This window comes from Biomphalaria glabrata, chromosome 4 (genome assembly GCF_947242115.1).
Source record: "Biomphalaria glabrata chromosome 4, xgBioGlab47.1, whole genome shotgun sequence".
NCBI lineage: Eukaryota > Metazoa > Mollusca > Gastropoda > Planorbidae > Biomphalaria > Biomphalaria glabrata.
In genome coordinates, this window is record NC_074714.1 from 48,866,743 (window position 1) to 48,887,034 (window position 20,292).

Sequence of the window (20,292 nt, forward strand, 5' to 3'; positions counted from 1 at the left end):
CTCTACAATGCCTTCGCTATTCGCTACTCTACAATGCTAGTCTACAATGCCTTCGCAAGGAACTTGTCTAGTTTAGGAAGCTTTTTAAAAGTTCTTCTGGTTAAATTCACGAAATATTTGTGTAAGACATTAAGATGGGTCCAGGGCCGGACTTGACTTTGACATAGGCAAACTAGGAAGTCGCCTAGGGCATCCGGTTAATAGTGGCCTCATATAGGACAATTTTTTAGAGAAGAAATAGCGAAACGTTTAAAAATAAATTTCGTTTTTTTTCGCAGTTTATTTTTTTATTTTTCTATTTCATTTGGGGCAACCAAATTCACTTCGCCTAGGACCTCTAATTATTTAACGCCGGCCCTGATAGGTCTATGCTTATTTTATACATATAAAAGTATATATATATATTGGACGAGAAGAAGAAGAAGTAAAGGAATGATCACTCTTTTATTTCTGCGGATAGAGTTACACCCAAGAAAAAAGAAGAGGGGAGAACAAGTAGTATTCACCCGTCACTACGGATGGCTGCCTAGTCGTGCGGTTTGCGCGTTGGACTGTCGTTTGGATTTATCGATAGTCCCGGGCTCAAACCCTGCCCGCTCCCACCCCTCTTCGTCCTGCGGGAGGTTTGGACTAGGAAGTAAACTATCTTCAACATTCGAAATATGAGAAACATTTTACAAACAAACATTTGACAAACACTAAATAGCAGCGCCGGACTTAACCATTGTGACCAAGAAGTCATGGAAAGAGAAAAAGTAATCTACTATGTATATTAGCCTGTCACTAAATAGCAGGGACGGACTTAAACATTGTGGGGCCCTATGCAAAACGGATTTAGCGGGGACAAGTTTGGGAAGGGAAGCGGATAATAAGTGAAATTTAAGAGTTTGTATTAGGAATAAATTCATCTCTGCATTTTATTCATTCTTTACTACGTACAGAATTACTTTACGAGCCTTGCGTGTAGAAAAGTCATACAGTATATCATAATTCTGTTTCCTACATAGATCACGCTCAATAGCAAAAATAACCCAATGTTTCAATTTATCTTTGAGAATTGTTGACCTCAAGTAATTCTTCATTAGTTTGAGGCGCGAGAAGATTCTTTCACCAGATTACACAATTACGTCTAATGCATGATGCCTTTTTTATTTATCGCGCGTAGAATTGGCGTTTTCCATATTGAATGACAACCCAAAATGACAATTTTTGTCTATATATTTCCGTATATTATAAAGACTTTTTCGTATATTTTGCAATTTCGTGAGATTTCCAGGAGCTCCTGGTAAATCGACAGGAGGGCGCTGGAAATCTGTTTTAAGTTATAAAATGGTTTAATTTAATAATTTATACACCTTGAATTAGCGCGGGTCATATGAAAGTGCGGATCATATGAAAGTGCGGGGCCCACTGCGGTCGCATAGATTGAGGAGGTCGATTAAGATTTTCTTTTTGCCGTTCTGTCCTCGGCAGCGGATTTTCTTTATGTCTCAAATGTGCATTACATTAATTCTCAAGCTGGAGGCAATGCAGTAATTTATTAAAGGTTGCTAACTCAAGATAGAATGTAAGTGACCAAAGAATATTGTCAACACTTCTGACCGTATAGAACCAAATAGATATGTGAAGTTATGAATTAGCGTAATATGATCAGATCTCTTAGCAATGTTATAAATGCCAATGCGCTATGTAATCACTGATAACTAGTTAGTACTAAACCTGAAATTTCGTATCAGCTACTTTTCTATATATATAGCAATGCACTCATGACGAGTCTGCAAGATATTGAATAAAACGATGTCCGCTGTAGCTACTACTTCCCCGAGGAGGTGCGCCAGTGCGCGTGCCATCGAAATACCAGACAGACTATCTGCAGATACCAGCACATCACACGACAGGATGCGAGCATGAACGCCATTGACAACACGGCTATGGGTGAAGATGTTTTCAATATGTCAATTGAAATGTCAAGTCCACCGTCTATATATGCATGCATCTTTGTAGTAGTGGCGTTTCGACATATTTGTACAATACAAGTCTCTGTAGTAGTGGCGTTTCGACATCCCTTGTACAATAAAATGTTCAACCCATGACACAAAATGTGTGCTATTTCAGTGTACTGCAGGTGGAGATATTGGAACTCTTGCAGACAACTAATACCTGGAATAACGTGTCTGTGTCCAACGTGTTGCTTACCTACAATCAGGGCCGGATTAAGGGAGAGCAGACAGGGCTACTGCCCCAAAGCCTCCATGTATTTAAATCCGGCCCTGGCTATAATACTATTTTTCGTGCCATTCCTTTGGAATTCCATTTCCATAAACCATTTTTAAGCCGACAATCTTTTTGTTAAAGCAAATAAAATAAGTAAATAAATTTCTGCAGGAGAAGAATGTCGAAATATAAAAAAGTTACCTATTCACACCTTGTTGTCTATTGGGCGGATGTCACCGCGCCTCCTGTCGAAACTATAACATATAATGTAATTCCATAAGTGTTAACACAATCTTCTGTTGTATGTTTTTTTCAGCTCTCTCAAGGCTTTATTGGAGGAGCGGTAGAGCGCTTGGCTTCCGAACCGGGGTCCGGATTTCAAATCCTGGTGAAAACTGGGATTTTTAATTTTGGGATTTTTGGGCGCCTCTGAGTAAACCCAGCTCTATTAGATGGGGAAAAGTGAAAGCGGTTGGTCGTTTTGCTATTGTGCTGGTTACATGACACCCTCGTTAACCGTAGGCCACAGAAACAGATTACCATTACATCATCTGCCCTATAGACCACAAGGTCTGAAATGGGAACTTACTTTACTTTACAAGGCTTTATGAGAAGGATCTACTGCACAGACTTGATCTTTTAAGCCATTGTTTTATTCTTTGCATTTACTCTTCCCAAATATTATTATTTTTATTAAATTGTTCTTGTTGTTTTTATTGGAAAGATCTGCTGGACTTGTCGATATTTAGGGTTGTAGCATTGGCATATCGAAAGGGTGGCGGGCGAGGCAGTGTTATGTACGTTTGTTTGTAAAGGCTCTGCAGCTTTCATATCGTCTTCCAAATTCGTGCGCTTTTGTTTTAATAAAGACTAAGTATGCTTATTGCATGCACATAATAAAAACCATTTTTATAACAAGATTTAAAAGGTAGTACGTGTTAAAACACAGCGAAAGTTGTATATATACCCTATAAAAGACAGCCCATTCTTAAGCCCATTTGTCTTTGTTAGAAATACTATTTCCCTTTTTGGGGTCATTCTCTTAAGTTTCAAATCAGAAACTCTACCATCGTGGTCTCGACACCAAAAGACTCTCTCTTTCTGTCACACTTAGAATCCAAGTCTTGGACAAATTGCAAAGATTCTTTCTTTAAGAAAATAATAATAAAAACACAATCTACACAGCATTTCACAATACAAAAGATGAGCATTTTGTTTCAGACGGCAAACAAAAAAAAAAAAGGCTAATAACCAGATTACATTTTAAATAGAAGAATAGTTAAGAATCCAGACTAACAAGGTCACCATGACATGTCCAGGTCTGCAACGTGTCTCTGCCTGGGTGTCTGTCCTGGCGGCAGGCTCTTTTGTTTTGTCTCGTACATGTCAGTCTCCCGCCAAGTGTGGAACATCCCACGATCAACCGGAAGTGAGGGGATGGATCAATCTGAGAGGAGTCTGAAAAGTGAAGAGAAAGTTACTCTTAGTAAGGGAGGGAAATAATAGAGAGGAAGACATTATGTCAAAGATAGAGAGAGGGACACATAGAGAGAGAGAGTGAGACAGAGAGAGACACACACACAAAGAGAAAAAGACAGAGAGAACATAAATAAATAATAGGGGCCCTGCATTATGTCAAAGGTAGATAGAAAGATTGAGAAAATAAAAGAAAAAAAATACACTATGATAAGCAAACGAATTAAAAGAGAAAGACACTAAGTCAGGAAAGAGAATAAAGGAGAAATAAAAGAAAGATACAAGAGAAAGAGAAAATTTTAAACAAAAAGGGAAAAAAGTGAAATTAGAAACTTGATAATACAACTCTAAAAGATGTTCCACAATTATCAAACATTTGATTAAAATACTTAGGCTATCGATACTGTAAACATAAGTTTGTTATTTATGAGTTTGCTCCATGCATGAATGCGCCTAATCCATTAAAACGTATACAGGAAAATAGCATCTGTATTTTTTTTATATATAAATTCTTCTAAACAAAAGGATAAATTTGTAAAAATACTATTAAAAAAAAGCTAATATAAAGGAAAGAAGTGTACAATTAATGTCATATATCAATACTGCAAGATATATCTCCCTTTTTCTATATAGAACCTAATAAGATATTTAATTACCACTAATTGGTTGATTTTTTATCGAATCATGTGGTGTCAGCGACGATGAACAACTAATTGTTACATGATCCGAGAATGAGAAGTTGGAGAAATAACGTGTACAAGATTCGTACCAGACAGACTGAGTTGATAGAAGCTTTTCAATATATATATATATATATATGTATATATATATATATATATATATATATATCATTTCTAAATGACACATCGATAATATTAGACAAGCAGACCACCATTATAATGTACCAGCACTACAATAAATTACTTTTCATAATGTTATGGACATTGTTAAAAGTTTGCTTGCACTATAATGGGAATATCCCATTAGCACTATGTCTTAAGCGTCTTATGATTTGAATATTTGATACAATTTTGCAAGGAATATAAATCTGGAAAGTGATATTTAAAAAAAAAAAGATTCGCTGTATTTTATTTTATAAAGGCACTCTACAAAGAAGTTAATTCGCTGTATTTTATTTTATAAAGGCTCTCTACAAAGATGTTAATTCGCTGTATTTTATTTTATAAAGGCTCTCTACAAAGAAGTTAATTCGTTGTATTTTATTTTATAAAGGCTCTCTGCAAAGATGTCAATTCGCTGTATTTTATTTTATAAAGGCTCTCTACAAAGATGTTAATTCGCTGTATTTTATTTTATAAAGGCTCTCTACAAAGAAGTTAATTCGCTGTATTTTATTTTATAAAGGCTCTCTACAAAGAAGTTAATTCGTTGTATTTTATTTTATAAAGGCTCTCTACAAAGATGTTAATTCGTTGTATTTTATTTTATAAAGGCTCTCTACAAAGATGTCAATTCGCTGTATTTTATTTTATAAAGGCTCTCTACAAAGATGTTAATTCGTTGTATTTTATTTTATAAAGGCTCTCTGCAAAGATGTCAATTCGCTGTATTTTATTTTATAAAGGCTCTCTACAAAGATGTTAATTCGCTGTATTTTATTTTATAAAGGCTCTCTACAAAGAAGTTAATTCGCTGTATTTTATTTTATAAAGGCTCTCTACAAAGAAGTGAATTCACTGTATTTTATTTTATAAAGGCTCTCTACAAAGAAGTTAATTCGTTGTATTTTATTTTATAAAGGCTCTCTACAAAAAAGTTAATTCGCTGTATTTTATTGTATAAAGGCTCTCTACAAAAAGTGAAGTAACAATAAGAATGATTTTGTTTTTCATTAACATTTCAACTTCTCTCTCTTCGTTTCAAGGCTTTGACACCCTCTTGATTTTCCCTATTTATATTCCTCCTCATCTCTCTCTCTTTCTCTCTGTCTTTGAATCTGAATTTCTAAAGACTTCTTACTTTCTCTCAGACTCTCTCAGACTCTCTCAGACTCTCTTTCTTCCCAGTTCTCTTTTTCCGTTTCTCGATTGTTTTTTTCTGTCACTTTATCGAACTCTCTTTTACTTTGCTTTTTCTTCCTCATTCCTCTACTACTCTCTTTCTATCTCTTTCTTTCACTCACCTCTCCGCCCCCTCCCCCCCCCACCAATCAAACGACGACAAGATACACTAAACCAGGAAATTGTCAGCGGTCAAAAGACGCGATTCAAAGTCGCATTCGTTTCAAAAAGCTCTGGTAACATATCGTACCGGTAAATTCTACCCAAGAAGCTAATGTGATATTATGTCTACGCTGTAACGGGCGAGTGGGTGTAGGTCGGGTGGCTGCGTGGGTGAGTGGGTGTAGGTCGGGTGGCTGCGTGGGTGAGTGTCTAGATCTTCTGACTCGAAAACGACTTCATCTTCGGGATTAATGTAGTCACACACACCGCCTATACAAAGGATTTCAATGTAATCCAAGAACACTGATGCCAAGGTCAGTAATCAATACGAAACCAACTGGTACGTTTGTAACTAGATACCATCTGTAGAATACAATTTTTTTTTAAATCTCAATCATCATTATTTACAAGCCTACTCGACTTCGCCAAGAATGCAAATGAAAGGTTTAAAAAAAAAAAAACTCGGGAGGTGGAGGTCTATATTTCTTTTGCTACCATAATCTTTAAACAAGAAAATAGTTTTAAAATACTTTTTTCATATAATAACGCTTTTGCAATAATGATTTTACATAAATGAATTTGGATCGTCATATAATTAAATTTGTAATAGATCTAGATTAACAATAAAAAGAAGCAGCATTTCTAAAAAATAAAAAGGTTACAAAAGACAGTTTGTGTGAAAACACAAACTCAAAATCGGTCCCCGAAGTGGTCCACCCAGGCAGGCTTCAATATTTTTAGAAAAAACATCAGAATGAAATTATATCGAAGACAAAATGAGAGATAAGAATGGAGAAAGAATGTAACAGATCTTGTGTAGTGCCCCAACGGTCCAGCAGATCAAAGGATAGGTGAAAGTGAATGTAAAGTTAGATGTGAACCTGGCCTAACTAGTTCCCCTTTCAGACCTTGTGGTCTATAGGGCAGATGATAAAGTTCATCTGTTTTTGTGGCCTACGGTTAACGAGGGTGTCATGTAGCCAGCACAACGACCAACCGCCTTTACATTTCCCCAATTAATGTCAGGTACCCATTAGAGCTGAGTGGACTCAGAGGCGCCTAAAGATTCCAAAGTTAAAAATCCCAGTCTTCACCAGGATTCGAATCCGGAACCCCCGGTTCGGAAACCAAGCTCTTTACCGCTCAGCCACCGCGCCTCCCCTGGTCTAACTGATGTCTTATTTTTTTATTTTTTTTTTAAGCCTGCCTGGGTGGACCACTTCGGGGGCCGATTTTGAGTTTGTGTTTCCACACAAACTGTCTTTTGTAACCTTGTTAAATAATAACGCTATCGGTGTTAGTATAATACATTAATTGATTAGGATCAGTCTTATAATTAAATTTGTAATAGATATAGATTAACAATAAAAAGAAACAGCATTTCTAAAAATAAAAAAAAAGGGGAGGGGAACGACCTGAATCCAAACTCAGGCTTCTGCTAGTGGAGAGCCAATAACCATGCAAGGTTGTATTTATTGTCCCTATAGTCTCGTCCTATTTAGTCTCTATTAACCCTTATAGTGCAGAGCTGTTTTACAATGAGTGCATAAAAAATGGAGGCTAAACTACCACACGCGCCTTAAGGGTTAATATATATATAAATATATATATATATATATATATATATATATATATATATATATATATATATATATATATATGGAGATTTTTTGGAATATATGGTGGGAAAAACCACAAACCACAGACCATATATACATCTATATTATAATACATATAGGTCTGTTCTATAAACAGTTACTTTTTCATGAAACACGGAGTGTTATTAGTAAGCTATGTTTTTTTTAAAGCTATACATGGGAAAGGACTCCTCAGCTATTGGGCGATAAAAATACATTTGAATCTTTTTCTATATCAGCTATTAAATTTTTAATTCAAGTCAACTTGCGGTAGGGGTCGAACCTAATCTGCGAGCGTAATTTTCGCGGGAGTCGTAATGAGCGAAAGGCCGTAAAAAATAGCGAAATAGCTTATTAAAATATAGTAAATTAAGCTTCAATTAGTTCTATCATCTAATTTCTTCCGTGAAGCATAACTATAACTTTTGTCCTCCTTGTGGCATTAAATTTGGTTTCACTTTCCCCGTACTCCACATCTCCTTTCTCTGCTTGGAACTGATGTCGATGCTTAGGAAATTTGTGATCAAATATTTCTTTTAAAGAAAGAAAGAAACTACAAAATTCTATCTCGCGCCTCCTTCCTATAGTCTAGCCCACGTCGTGTTACTCTCCATATCATGGACTCTCGAACTGCGGCTATTATTTTTTTAAGAACACATGTTCAGTGGACTTAATCAGTCCCCGCACACACACACACACGGTACGCGCTGATTGACCCAAAGGCAGATCCCGAATGCGATGGATTGATGGTGTATGGAGGCAGATCTAAAACATCTTGGGTTTCGGGGGTGGAGACGAAAGGCTCAGGAGAAATCTGAATTTAGGGATGTGTTGAAGCAGGCCAGAGCCCCTCTCCACGGCCTGTAGCGCTACTAGGATGGATAGACAGAACTGAAGTCCACAGCTGCACTTGCAACACTCTAAACAATCTTGAAATAAAAAAAAAAGCATAGGGCTAACTCTCTTCACTAAATCACAGAGATGCGATGCCCACATTTGTATAACGCTTGCGAATCTTGGAAGCTAACTTCAGGATTAGAGAGAAGACTCCTAGTAATGGAACTGAGCTGATATACAAACACCCTATCACAAACGAAGAGATTTGAAACAGGATCACACAACCGCCAGTAGACCTTATGATGACCTGTTAACCACATTAAAAAAAACAATGTGTGGCTATTACAACGTACCCTAGGGCTTGCAAAAACCTGATATAAAAAAAATTCATTCATGTCGGAAGATGACCTATATTGGATAATGCACGTTTTTTTTTTGTTTTTTTTTTTGTAGCCTATAGGTAGGCCTATAGCATAAAAATAGGTGCCTAAACTATACTTCTTTTAAACATGTATACACATATTAATAGCATTAATTAGTGACAAGAGGTTAGCCAGCCAGTTTTTAAAAAAAGGAGGACGGCAAAACAGAGGTGCCCCCACCATCCCCACCCGTATAGGCGATATAAAGATCAACTGAGGCGCCATTTCAACCTCACTGGCATAGAAGAAAGTAGCTGGTAGCAGATGGCCTCTGAGAGAGATAGTTGGAGAGCTCTCACATTTAAAGGCTGCGAGACATTTTAGACGGAAAGAAAATACACCGCCAGTGGACAACGGCTTTGCCCACAGCCAACGTGATATGAGTCACGGAGGTCACGCTTTGCCTGCACGAAATGCGGGAAAATATGCTGGTCGCAGCTGGGCGTGCGTAGTCATGTGAAACATGTACTGCACTCATCCTTAACCTTCAAAATCGAAGACATTGCCATTCATATAAAAATAGGCCTATTATTTTCAGATTTCAATTTACAAACAATAACAACAAATAAGACAAAAAGAAAAACAGATAAATTAATCAATAACTAAATTATCATTAATGGCTTTTAAGCTTATTATAGGGGTGTTCGTAGAAAAGTTTTTGAGTTAAAAGGTCATTTTGAGCGAACACTCCTCAATAATTTGTTTTAACGGAATGACTAGCCTTGGCTATTCTAGCTAACTATTTCCCCATCTATTTAGAAGCATAATATGCGATTATTTTTTTTTTTGGCCGATGTCCATTGGTGCTTTAAAATCGCCTTAAGTTCGGACCTATTCTCGTTTATCCGGAAACGTTTTGACAATGGAAATGTCCTTACATGTTAACTTTGACCTTCAGCTATGCTTTATTGTATGAGGGAAAACGAAAGTGGCTATGTGGGAAATGTAGAAGATTATATGTAATACCAATTTATTAGTTCTGCAGTTACTTTCAAAATAAATAAGAATAGATAAAAATTACGGGGAGGTGATCGCTTTATATGCCATTTCTCTGATGGGCCTTTCCAGTAATAACTGTGTGTATTTTGGGGCACTGCAGAATCAAATGTTCCAAGCTCTTCCGTTTGTATTATTGAAGGTCAACTTAGCGTCCTTGACATTGTTTTGTTTATCGTGAACGTATACACATGTAGTGCAGCATTTTGAATGCAAGATTTTACAATTGTATCTATTGTACATATCAAAGGTACGATTCGTTCTTTCAGTTAACAGTTGCTTCTATAATAATAAGGCTTGTCTTCGAGTCCGAAGATTAGTGAAGAGTGCAGTATTTCCTGTGGCTGCGCATCCCCAGCTGTGACCTACATATTTTGCCACATCCATGGCAAGCAAAACCATTGTTCGCAGGTGGTCGATTAGAGATTTTCTTTTCGCCGTCTGCGTTTGTCCTCGGCAGCGGATTTTCTTTTGGTCGCAAATGTTTATCCCACGGCCTTTGTGAGTGACCTCCAGCCGTCTCGTTCGGAAGCCGCATGCAACCAGGTGCTCTCTTCTATGTTAGCCAAGCCGGGCCAAGGAAAGTTGACGCCTAAGCTGGTCTTTGAAGCGTTTCCGTGGGGCGCCTCTGTCACGTCGACCACCTTTTAGCTCACCAAAAAAGACAGCCTTTGGCATACGTTCGTCTCCCATACGGGATACGTGCCCTACCCAGCTTCTGGTTACAAGGATAATACTGAAAATAAATGTAGATGGTTGTCTCACTGAACTCAAAATTTCAAAATTCTGACCTTTGACCTGCAATGCCACGGGGCCGCTTGCGAGTGTAAAATAAACCTCCACAATGTCATCGTGACTTCAAAAAATCAAAGACGACATACTCAGTATGTTTCAAGTCAGAACACTATTTTGGTATGTCAGGATGGCCGAGTGGTCTAAGGCGCTGCGTTCAGGTCGCAGTCTACTCTTGTAGGCGTGGGTTCAAATCCCACTTCTGACATTTATTTTTTATTTTAATTTTTTTTTTTATTATAAGAAAAAGTTTAAACCTAATAGGCATTTATACTATCTAACTAGCATTACAAACTGGCTACGCCCGTTGTCAAGAGTAAAAACTATAACAGAAAAAATCATTTACATCAGCGCTTCTACTTGTGGCGCCCCCATCCAGATGAGAACAATTCGCATTAATATTAATATCACCCACCGGCTACGCCCGTTGGTTTGCTCTCTAGTTTTCTATTATTTATTGAGGCGGAACCTTGCATCTTTTTATTGATTCCTTTCTTTTATTACACGTCCCACCGTGCTATTGTTCAATTCTAGTATCTGTGACGTCTCTCTCTCTCTCTCTCTCTTAATCTTCTTCTCTCTTTTTCTCTTTCTCCCTTTACTTCTCTTTCTCCTCCACTCTCAATCTCCTTCTCTCTTTCTCTATGGGGCCAATTCATTTTATTTTTTGCACCCTGCGAAACGTAATATTCTGAAATATTTTTTTACTTGAGGTCTAAATTGTTTTATTTTGTAAAAGCATATTGATCACCTAAACCAATATCTCCAGCTCACATTAAAGTATTGCAAATCATATTTGACAATATGAAAATTTTTGAACACTCAAGTCCATCGTAACATACATCTGAAAAAAAAATGTGTATATATCCTTCAAGCCTGATTTGGAGCGTGTTAGTTACAGCTCTTTATTTTAGATCTTTTTTGTTTAGATCCCAGAAAGTGCCTTTAGAAAAAGGTATAGTAAAACTTCCTACCTGATAGTCTAATTGTTAATTATAGTTCCATGATTAGATATTTTAATTGTAGTTAATCTCTGAGTTCCTTTGACGAATTCAATAAATAATTGATCAACATGCATGACAAGATTGACACATGAAAAGCGTAGGACGTGGTTATGTGCGCGGCATGGCGTGAATGTGGAATGGTGCGAATGCGTGTTGAAAGATGAAGAGAGAGAAGGATGCGATAATGGAACAATGTAAACGAAGTTTGTATAGATAGATTATTATTTGTTAATCAAGATTTAAAGTCTTCATAATCTACTATATTTGAGTCTGTTGCTATATGATTAAGAGTCTCATCTGCTCGTAACAGACGTAATTATCTTTTTTTTTTTTTGAGGTAACGTCTGTAATATTTACAGGACAGAAGACGCAAAAGTAAAGTAGCAATTATAAATAAAACACTGAACCATAATCTTCAAATACAAAAACAAAATTTAATAAAATACTCTGAAAAACACAAAGATAAAGGCACATTTAAGTCATTGGTTAATATGCATGACTGAATGCATGACGCGAAGGACGTAGTCATCCTCTTTTTTGAAGTAACGTCTGTATTATACAAGATAAGATAAGATAAGATAAAGATCTACTCTGTGCTCTAATGGCAGTACATAAAAACTATCTTAGCGCAAGATCACAAAAAAGACAATTTGGAAAAAACAACTAACTAGAAAGAAATAAAAAAACTGTATATCTAGTTCACTTTTTTCCCCATCGCTACGATCGGATGTACAATAAGTGGGGTCAAGGTCATTTGAGCCAAAAATAGAATAACTATTGATTAAACAAGAATTAGACGAGATTGTTAATGTCAACACATAAAAACGATCTAATGAAATATCTAATTGACGTCCCTTGAAACTTGTTGGAGCGTAAGTTAGGCTGAAAATTGTGATCCATTTTTTTAATTTTTACTTCATATGGAAAGCGCGTCATTGCTAATCCGAACGTCTTTGGTTCAAATCCTGAGTCAAGGTGAATGTAGTAACTAGGAATCTAGCCAGTGACGCTATTAACATTTAACCGAACAGCAACAAGCAAAATAAACAATGCTTTTAAAAAACTCTTATATTAAGCGTAGCTGTATCCATTTGTTTAGATCAGTCATGTAATTAAATTAGTAATAGATCTAGACTAACAATAATAAATCTGTACGATTATAAATATTTTTACTTGTTGTTTTTGTTTGGCGCAATTTCATGCTTTTAGCTTTCTCAATACGCTATGATCCTATCACTTAATCTGGACCAGTGAGACAGAGTGAGTTGATATGAGCTTTGTAAAAATATTTCATGCTTTTAGCTTTCTCAATACGCGGGACGACCTGAATTCGAACTCAAGGCTCACGTCTCCTCACGCCGACATACTAGCCACTCTGCTAGAAAATTGTATAGTTATGCATTATTTATGTAGGAAGTGTGGTCGAGAGGCTAAGTACGCTTGAACGTGGCTTGGTTTGGCTACCTAAGAAGGGGACTCAATGTTCGACACCCGACTCGAGCAAAGTTGTGTTTACTGAGCGCCTAAAGGCAGCACAGAAAACCTTCTCCTAGTTCCCCCCACTGGTCCACAAATGAGATTGCACCATAGCGCTCTGAGCATACTATAAGCATGAACTTAGCGCTATATAAATGCTATAACTTTGTATTTGTTTCAAACTTACTTTAAAGAGGCAGCCTATAAGGGGACTATTCAGCTTCTATCCCACACTTTGGTTAATTCTTATCTCTCATTTGTCTTTGATATAATTTCATTCAGATGTTCTTTCTGAAAATATTGAAGCCTGCCTGGGTGGACCACTTCGGGGGCCGATTTTGAGTTTGTGTTTCCACACAAACTGTCTTTTGTAACCTTGTTTATTCTTGTGTTGTAAAGAATGAAAGAATTGTGCATAATTTCTGCCTGATTCGATATAGGGTTTCAAAACAAATAATGTGTACAAACATTTTACCAGAAAGACAGGGTGAATTCATATAAGCTTTGTCAAGAAAAACACTTCCGTTTACATTGTAGTGGTAACCTTTACGAGCACACCACGTGATTATTTTAAATACAATTAAATACTCTTACTGCTGCAGATGTTATATATAAAAGACATACTGATACAGTAATGTCCAAACTATGGCCCGAAGTCCAACTTGTAAAGGGGACCTATCTAGTTCCTGCCCATAGTTCAAAATGAAGTTGCAGGAGATCAGACCCTCGGACTCGTGGGTCGGAATTTCGGAAAAGTACATGGTCCAAAAGTCGATAATGACTGGGCGTCACTGGACTAATAGAAAAGTACTTCTAGGTCAAGGACAAGTACAAGAAATCAAAGGAAGAAGAAAGCTTAAGATATTAACTCGGCTATGTTCAAACTCATACTGTCAGCCTCGGTAAAGACACTAAAAAGTTTATTTTGTTTAGGTATAGCTAGGAATTGATGTGAATTGATGAATTGATTTTTTTATAATGTTACTTGTCCTAAGTTAAAAGTTTGCAGGACACGGTAGGTGTAACAATTTACACTTTTTATTTGCCAAGAAGCTTCAATACCTTTGCTTACACGCACGCGCTATACAAAAAAACTATAAAAAAATGATTTTATAATAAACATTGATTATCAGACAGTAAGTAAAAACAGTGAAAACTAATAAAAGTGAAAATGGTAATATTAATATTTTAATAGGCAAATTAGATCTACCTAATATTTCAACCATTTCTCTTGGTATTGTTTTTATAAAAATCTTAACTAGAATATTAAAAGTATATTACAAAATGAACATGACCTAGTTCTAGATTCTGTTAGCTCCAGCTGGTCTCACCAGGTTCCTGCCTTTTATTTTCTCTTGGTCTCTGAAACCTGACCGACTCGTGGATACCTTAGAAGTGTTATTATGACGCACGAACCAGGCTCTTAAACTGGACATAAACACACGCGCCCGCGCACAAGAGCACAGACACCAAGTCTGAACTTGATACTTTATAAAGTAAGTGAATTTCATTTTAACTTCCAGACAGGATCCCAGAAGTCTATTGATTCTATAATAATAAGTACTCCATAGAATCTATTTTTACACTGCATAGATCACTATCTTTATTTAACTAGTCTAGTTGGTCTTTGAATAGTATAAACTACCATACAAATTATTAATAGTAGATTTTACTTCAAGACATAATTCTAAATGGTCACAGGAATTGTAATGTTCATTTCAAAGTCTTCTAAAGACCAACGGTAAATGAGAATGTTGTGTATAAAGCACAATGATTCACCACCTGTGCAATGATTCACCACCTGTGCAATGATTCACCATCTGCACAATGATTCACCACCTGTGCAATGATTCACCACCTGTGCAATGATTCACCACCTGTGCAATGATTCACCACCTGCACAATGATTCACTACCTACACAATGATTTATCTCCTGCATAATTAATTATCCCCTGCACAATGGTTTATCCCCTGCACAATGATTTATCACCTGCACAATGGTTTATCCCCTGCATAATTAATTATCCCCTGCACAATGATTTATCCCTGAACAGTGGTTTATCACCTGCACAATGATTTATCACCTGCACAATGATTTATCCCCTGCACAATGATTTATCCCCTGCACAATGGTTTATCACCTGCACAATGGTTTATCCCCTGCACAATAATTTATCCCCTACACAATGGTTTATCCCCTGCAAAATGATTTTCACTACCTGCACAATGATTTATCACCTGCACAATGGTTTATCCCCTGCACAATGATTTATCCCCTGCACAATGATTTATCGCCTGCACAATGATTTATCGCCTGCACAATCATTTATCACCTACACAATGATTTATCCCCTGCCCAATGATTTATCATTTGCACAATGGTTTATCCCCTGCACAATGGTTTATCCCCTGTGCAATGATTTATCACCTGCACAATGGTTTATCACCTGCACAATGGTTTATCCCCTGCAAAATGGTTTATCCCCTGCAAAATGATTTTCACTACCTGCACAATGATTTATCCCCTGCACAATGATTTATCCCCTGCACAATGATTTATCCAATGCACAATGGTTTATCCCCTGCACAATCATTTATCACCTGCACAATGGTTTATCCTCTGCACAATCATTTATCACCTGCAAAATGATTTTCACTACCTGCACAATGATTTATCACCTGCACAATGATTTATCCCCTGCACAATGGTTTATCCCCTGCACAATGATTTATCCCCTGCACAATCATTTATCACCTGCACAATGGTTTATCCCCTGCACAATGATTTATCATCTGCACAATCATTTATCACCTGCACAATGGTTTATCCCCTGCGCAATGATTTATCACCTGCACAATGGTTTATCAACTGCACAATGGTTTATTCCCTGCAAAATGATTTATCACCTGCACAATGATTTATCCCCTGCACAATGATTTATCTCATGCACAATCATTTATCACCTGCACAATGGTTTATCCCCTGCACAATCATTTATCACCTGCACAATGGTTTATCCCCTGCACAATCATTTATCACCTGCAAAATGATTTTCACTACCTGCACAATGATTTATCACCTGCGCAATGCTTTATCCCCTGCACAATGATTTATCACCTGCACAATGGTTTATCCCCTGCACAATGATTTATCCCCTGCACAATGATTTATCCCTTGCACAATGGTTTATCCCCTGCACAATCATTTATCACCTGCACAATGGTTTATCCCCTGCACAATCATTTATCACCTGCACAATGGTTGATCCCCTGCACAATCATTTATCACCTGCACAATGGTTTTACTCCTGCACAATCATTTATCACCTGCACAATGGTTTTACTCCTGCACAATCATTTATCACCTGCACAATGGTTGATCCCCTGCAAAATGATTTTCACCACCTGCACGATTTGTCGTTTTGGGCATAAGGTGAATGCCATTTTTTTTCTACAAAGCTGATATTAACTCACTTTGTCTGTTTGTCTGTCTGTCAGGATTGTTTTTATGTTTTTTTCTCCTACTTCCCATTCTCGGATCGAGTTAAAACTTTGCACAATTATTTCATTGTCGATGAAAATACTTTTTAAAAACTTAACCAATTTAGTAGATTTAATTAGTAGTAATTAATTAATTTTGTTTGATATAGGAAATGGGAAATAAATCTTGCAGTATTGAGAGATATAGCAGCCACCTGCTTATATAAGCTTTTATTTTAGTTTTTTTTTCCCAATATACGCATTTCTAGCATTTTCGAAATTCTAAAAACTCTGAAAGTAAACGTTAAATTCAATAATTGAAAAGTAATTAAAACGTGCACTTACACATGTAAACACAAGTACCATAGCACTCAATTACATGCATATCCACTTACACATGTAAACACAAGTACCATAGCACTCAATTACATGCATACCCACTTACACATGAAAACACAAGTACCATAGCACTCAATTACATGCATACCCACTTACACATGTAAACACAAGTACCATAGCACTCAATTACATGCATACCCACTTACACATGTAAACACAAGTACCATAGCACTCAATTACATGCATACCCACTTACACATGTAAACACAAGTACCATAGCACTCAATTACATGCATACCCACTTACACATGAAAACACAAGTACCATCGCACTCAATTACATGCATACCCACTTACACATGTAAACACAAGTACCATAGCACTCAATTACATGCATACCCACTTACACATGTAAACACAAGTACCATAGCACTCAATTACATGCATACCCACTTACACATGTAAACACAAGTACCATAGCACTCAATTACATGCATACCCACTTACACATGAAAACACAAGTAACATAGCACTCAATTACATGCATACCCACTTACACATGAAAACACAAGTAACATAGCACTCAATTACATGCATACCCACTTACACATGAAAACAAAAGTACCATAGCACTCAATTACATGCATACCCACTTACACATGAAAACACAAGTACTATCGCACTCAATTACATGCATACCCACTTACACATGTAAACACAAGTACCATAGCACTCAATTACATGCATACCCACTTACACATGTAAACACAAGTACCATAGCACTCAATTACATGCATACCCACTTACACATGTAAACACAAGTACCATAGCTCTCAATTACATGCATACCCACTTACACATGAAAACACAAGTACTATCGCAATCAATTACATGCATACAGTTACATCTTTAAACACACCTACCACGGGCACTCAAATAACTCAATTACATATATGTACTTACATAGTTAAACGCAAGTACCACCGCACTCAACTACAGTGACGTAGTCTAGCAGTCTGAAACAAAGAAGAATAAAAAGGTTCACAAGTCGGGTTACAAAGTGACGCAAGACAACGCCTCTAGACATTTTCTATCAAATACGTTTTAAAAATGTAACAGTAAGAATTTCAACATTTATGTTCAGATTTAAAAAAAAAAAAAATGTTACAACAAAACCTAATCGACGCCTGTAAGGCGAATTGTTATTAATGACGCGATCGTGAAAGCAAAAGTCATAATATGTGTGAGTTGGCGTGTGTATGTGTGTGTGTGTGCATCTACCTGTCGCTGTCACGACAGAAATATATATGTCAAACGACTCCTCACAGGTGAATAACCTTTGAGTAATTTTTCAAGAAGTAGATAACTCAAATATAAAGCTAGAACCTATTCAAAGTGGAAATGTAAATACGTAATATTTTTGTATAAGTTTCTTCTTAATGAGCCAACAATATTCAAACTTAGCATGTTATTAGCCACTGCAAAAAAAAAAAATTAAAAAAATGGCTATTGTGGGAATTGAACCCACGACATTAGCGTTTTACTCTGTCAACTTTGCTGAACAGCCATGCCCACACGCGTATCAAGGGCCCCATGAGAGAAAAACTGCCGAGTCCAATTGAACAAATCCTCTGGGGAGTCATTATGCACAATGAGCGGCACTAGTTAGGATGGGGGCGGCCAGTATCGTGTCACGCTCCGTATATGTTCGAGGGCAGTAGTTCAGTTAGCACTGGACTAGATTTATATGTGGTCTGGATTTCAAGCTAAAAATAATAATAATACTATGTTACTGAAAACAATGAAGTTTTAGTTTGGACCATCTTCAGAACTCAAGTTTGCTATACATATTTTACAATAGTAGAAGGATGACTGTTATCGAGCGTATGCGCGTGTGTCAGATGTCACCATGAGTAAAGGTGGGCGGTTGGTGGGATGTGCATGCTGAGCGATTCGGATGAAAACGTAGTGAACTAGTGAATAAAAAGTAGTGAACTAGAGAATAAAAAGTAGTGAACTAGTGAATAAAAAATGGTGAACTAGTGAATAAAAAGTAGTGAACTAGAGAATAAAAAAGTGGTGAACTAGTGAATAGAAAGTAGTGAACTAGAGAATAAAAAGTAGTGAACTAGTGAATAAAAAAGTGGTGAACTAGTGAATAAAAAGTGGTGAACTAGTGAATAAAAAGTGGTGAACTAGTGAATAAAAAGTGGTGAACTAGTGAATAAAAAGTGGTGAACTAGTGAATAAAAAGAAGTATAAAAGTTGAAGAGAAAGAGAACAGAAGAGACGAGCGTGTATTTTTAATGAACTTGTTTAGGAGGCGCGGTGGCTGAGTGGTTACTGCAACCTATGCGTCGCAGTGGGCCCCGCATTTGTTAGACAAAAAGGCTCTAAGACGTAAGATATAGATTTGTATACAGATACACAGACGTCACTATCAGATAAATATGCTACCTAATCCCCGAGTGCATGAGTTCGTACTCCGGTGTGAGCCGTTTAAAGTTTTATTCAAAGGTGAGCAGCCATTGTGTGACTCTGGAGAAAGACCCATGTGCCCACAACATCCAACGGCCGGGGTACGTGACGCCCTGCAGACGGGAGCGTTAGTTATGGGGCGGTTACAGGAGTCGACTGACACAATGACCTCGGTTACCTTTACGTTCTGTGTGTTCGCCTGAAGGTGAGCGATCAGTAACAACAGACCCCCCCTCTCTCTCCATCCAATGAGAGATAGAAAAAAGGACAGACACCACTCTCAACTTATCAATAAATACAATGAAGAACAAAAAATCGATAGATACAAAAAAAAAAGTTTTATTGCTGGACTCTCTGTTAGTCAATATAGGGGTCCAACATGTGTTACCCCCTACAAGACAGTTTTATGACTTAGTGGTTACTCCATCCAGATATCGAATAACATTCGGCATAGAGATGAAAGTGGAGTTCATAGATATATATATATATATCATGACTATTAGAAGTTATGTTGTGGATGCCTCAGAAAAATTGCATAGTGCAAAACTTATAGTGACTATATGTCACTAACTAATCAAACACATTCACTATTTTTTTAGTATTTACATTTTATCTCCGTAGAGAAAGATTTAAACAATAAAAATTATAAGTAACTTTTTTACAATTCCTCTATTCAGGTTTAAAACAAACAGATCCTAGATCATCCTTGATCCTGGAAACACATGGAACCTAGACACTGTTCTCGAAAATGGCTCGAAATATTTCCTCGGAAATTTGACAGTTGGTGTATGTCGTTGGAAAAAAAAAATTACTAGCTCGTTGTCCACACTGGACAAACTCAAGTTTGACCGTTATAATTTTTCGAAATATAAAAATGAATTAAATTTGGCTAGATGGCTAGAATATCTTTATCTTGAATAGAATACGTCATCAAATATTTCTGCACATAGACCTTATT

At 36.9% G+C, this 20,292-nt stretch overlaps 1 protein-coding gene and 1 non-coding gene across 4 annotated transcripts in view; one reads left to right on the forward strand and one right to left on the reverse strand.

The window, feature by feature from the left end:
• The window catches only part of LOC106052448 (uncharacterized), a 122,632-nt gene that overhangs the window by 26,271 nt on the left and 76,069 nt on the right, over positions 1–20,292 (reverse strand). The window contains exons 3-4 of one of the 3 annotated variants that reach the window (XM_056027284.1): positions 17,820–17,872; positions 3,512–3,672 (exon numbers count right to left, since the gene is read on the reverse strand). The gene's annotated coding sequence lies outside the window, so the exon portion shown is untranslated. Of the gene's footprint in view, positions 1–3,511; positions 3,673–4,346; positions 4,460–17,819; positions 17,873–20,292 lie in introns of those variants that run through there. The other 2 variants (XM_056027286.1, XM_056027285.1) reach the window with 2 other exon arrangements.
• Positions 10,682–10,765, forward strand: Trnal-cag (transfer RNA leucine (anticodon CAG)). The gene has a single exon. It is a non-coding gene; the product is annotated as a tRNA-Leu (tRNA).